This window comes from Capsicum annuum, chromosome 10 (assembly GCF_002878395.1).
Source record: "Capsicum annuum cultivar UCD-10X-F1 chromosome 10, UCD10Xv1.1, whole genome shotgun sequence".
In the NCBI taxonomy this organism is placed as follows: Eukaryota; Viridiplantae; Streptophyta; class Magnoliopsida; order Solanales; family Solanaceae; genus Capsicum; species Capsicum annuum.
This window is the reverse complement of record NC_061120.1, coordinates 9041814-9045824: the sequence shown is the minus strand read 5'-3', so window position 1 is coordinate 9045824 and position 4011 is coordinate 9041814.

Here is a 4011-nt window from a genome sequence, read left to right as displayed (position 1 = left end):
GTTGCTAAATAAAATCCAATACCAATCGATACAATATTTGAAATATGAGTTGTTTATTTATTTATTTATTTATTTATTTATTTATTTATTTGGGGGGAGGGGACTATCGACTTTTAAATCATTATCAAAATTAAAAATTACAAAGCAGTAAAATTAATAAAACCTACTTAAACTAGGAGAGATCATCCCATGAAGTTCTATCTAATAACTCGACTCTTATTTTTAATTGAAATTTGACATTTTGTAAGTGAATCAATTTATTAAGATAAAAACTATTTACCCTCAAATAATTTATGTGAGGATATAAAAGAATCATGTTTAAGAATAAATAATAGAGCTTTGAAAGAAAAATGCACAAGGTATAAAATACATAATTACTTACACCATGCTATCAAGGATTTCCGGAGTGGCACATCATACCTAAAAATTAGTTATAATTTTCTTATTTATATTTAAATTTTTAACTTGACTAATCTAATGAAACGAGAATGCCACAAAAATTTAAAGATATAATTATAAAAGAAATTTTTATAGCTTTTTAAATCAAACATAACATATGATATATCTAGTTTTTAAAATAATAAACCAAACACTTGATAAAAAACAATCAAAGCACTATAATTTTTGTGTTACTAATCCATGCATTGATAATCCCTGCATTACTAATCCCTGCATTACTTGTCTTCGTACCAAACGACCCTTACTGTTTATTACAACAATATACTTTTTTGCAACCAATCAAACATTTCAAATTTTTTTTAACATTAATAAATATTCGATGACATGTATTTCTTTTATTGTGTCATCATCATGGTGGGGTGGAATTTTATTTCACTCAATAAAAAAATGACATGTAATAAATAATTTTTATTAAAAAAAGACAAATAAAGAGGAGCTGTTAATTTCAAGGGTATAAGTGAACCAATAAGGTGGATGAAAAGGATATTTTTGGATCTTTTACTATAATTCAATGATATTTTTTATTCTTTTCCGAATTTAAAATTATGTATCCATATTGTATTGCAACTTTAGTGAGTGAAGGGCTAGTGTAACCTATGTTGTTTGGATTCTTCAATCATAGAACATGTGTTAAATTCTTCAAAAGTAATGCATGTTTAGACAATTCAATATGAGTGTATAGTGATGAGGTAAGATTTTTATTAAGGAAGTTCAAATATAAATATAAAAATGATAAACACACGAAGACGCTAAGGAGTCCAATAACTGCTATATGTATATGAGAATAATTTTAATCTTGTATTATAATGCCAGGTCAAACTCTTTTCATCACTTGCAGTGGCGGATTCAGGATCAAATTTAAAGTTTAAGATTTCATCTGAAAACTAAAGCACCATACATTTTTGTATACTTCCTCCATTCTTTTTTAAGTGTCCCTTTTTCATATTTAGAGTCAAACAATACAAACTTTGATCAATATTTTAATTTGTACTTCTTAATCAAATTTAGCAAAGAAAAATTATAATTTATAGTACTTTTCATTAGAGTCGTTAATAAGGGCCGAACCCGTTGGGCCAGCCCGACTTGGCCTATAATTTGATGGAGTTGGACTTCAGTTTTTGCAGCCTATTTAAGAACAAGGCTTTGTAGCCCGACCTGTATAAGCTTGTGGCCCTTGGTGCTTGAGCAATGTGGGTTGGGCTAGATCGTGGGCCGACCTGTAAGTTAAATACATGCAATTATTTAGATTACTTATTAGTATTTTTATTTGGTTCGAAGGATATCATGTCAAAAGTTATTTAATTTTCCTATTAGGAATATTTTTTGGGGTGTTGGAGACTTGATTAACAAATATTAACACTATGTAATATGTCTAGTAATATTTATATTTATTAACATTCTAAAATTAAATTATTAAATATTATTTTTTAAAAAGTGGGCTGGCCCATGAGGCCCACAGCCCACAGAGTAATAGTGTGAGCTTGGTGTTTTTTGGCCCATCATTTTGATGGGTCATCTCGGCCTGACCCGTCAAACTCAAAGCCCATGTGAGCTAGTCCAGATGGGTTAGGCCGATCCATATTGACAGCTCTACTTTTCATATAGTTTTTGAACATCTAAATTATAATTTTAAAAAAATAAATTAATCTAATCTAATTTAGCTTTAAAACTTAGTCAAACCGTCTTACGAAAAATGAGAAAAATAATTAAAAAGGAATGAAGTGAGTACAATTAAACATAGTCTTCTTCGAACTTAACAAGTATCGGAGCATCCAAAAAATTAGTCTTAGGTCTGCCCTATTTTGTGGAAATTTTGGCTTTTTTAGAGTCGCCACTTAATTTATTTGAAAAGAAATTAAGAAAACCTTTGAAAGTTACTTAAAAGATCCAAAACAAAAAAAAATTATTTAAGTTTGAAGATTTCGAGTAAGCGGTTCCTATTAATACTCTTGGAAGGTTGTTAAGGCACCAAGAGTATCCGCTGATTTGCGGTTATCCGGACTGTTTGAAAATATCTTTTGACTAACTTCAAAAAGAAAGATTGATTGTTGAAAAGTAATTGATTTTAGGAAAAGACTTATGTAAAATAGATTTGTACGACTTAGTAGGGATTTAATTAAGTCTAAATAAATTAATAACAAAGCATGTAAAAGGGGAAGGGGAGAAAATAAAAGGCTTAGGCCATTGTGTCTAAATTAGTAGACCCTGTCCTAATCTAATTGGGCTTTTGGTCCACTAGCACCTGTCCTAATCTAAATATTGAACTTTCGATCCACACCTGTCCTAAGCTAGTTTTCGGACCTTTGAGGCCCAAAATTCGTCCCACCTGTATTAGAATACAACATTGGCTTCAAGAGCCAAATGAATGAATAAATAAATGACTAAATGAATAAATAAAAGTAAGACAATCATAAAAATCGAGACTTTTCAAGTCTCTTGGTGACCTCATCAATGAGTTTTGACTCATTTTTCTTCTTCGTCTATCTTCCAGCACCCGCACGCCATGTAGTGGACCTTGGGATTAAACTTTGGATTTGACTCGAAGAGAGGAGCCTCACTGACCCATTACGAATTGCAAAAGGAGAAGAGTCCATTTGGACTCGAGATATTTTTTGCATGCAAAGAAAAGATAAAAAAAATTAATATGCGTTCAAATCATAATTGTTTTGCGGAGAAATTTTGACTTTTGAAAGAGAGTCGCCACTTAATTTTGAAAAGGAATTAAGAAACCTTTATAAGAGTTACTTCAAACGATTCAAAACAAGAAAATCGTTTTAAGTTAGAGATTCTAGATAAGCGGTTCCTATTAATGTTTTAGAAGGTGTTAGGCACCTAAAACGCCCGCTAACTTGCGGTTATCCAGACTGTTTGAAAATCGTCTTTTGATTAACTTCGAAAAGATTAATTTGTTGAAATAGTGATTTGATTTTATTTTTTTCAATAAAAAAAGACTTGTGTAAAATAGATTTAGGCGACTTAGTAGGGATTTTAACTAAGTCTAAACAAAACAAATAAGCAAATAAACACATAAAAGGGGAAGGAGGAGAAAGTAAAGGATTTAGGCCATTGGGCCCAAATCAACGAGACCTGTCCTAGTCTAGTTGGGCTTTCGACCCATTTCACCTGTCCTAAACTATTTTTCGAGTTTTTGGCTCGAGTCTTGCTCCACCTGTATTAAATACAACTTTGGCTTCGAGGACCAAATGAATAGATAAGAAAATAAATAAATAAATACATAGATAAAGACGACAATGAAGAAATGGACGAAACAACAAGCGAGATATTGAATCTCTTAGCCGCTTCAAAATGGGTTATTAGCCCGTGCTTCTCTTTTCATCTCATCGCATCCAATAGGCCATAAGATCGATGTTTGGGCTTTGTTTCAAAACGGTTGTCATAAAGATGTCGGGCCCTAATGGCCCATGAAGAAAATGCTAGGTGGGAAGCTGAGTCCGTTTTGGACTCAAAGTGTACAGTGCATGCAAAAGAAATAAATAAGGATTAGAAATGGATAAGCACAAGTCTGTATAAAAATATACACTTTGGCAAAAT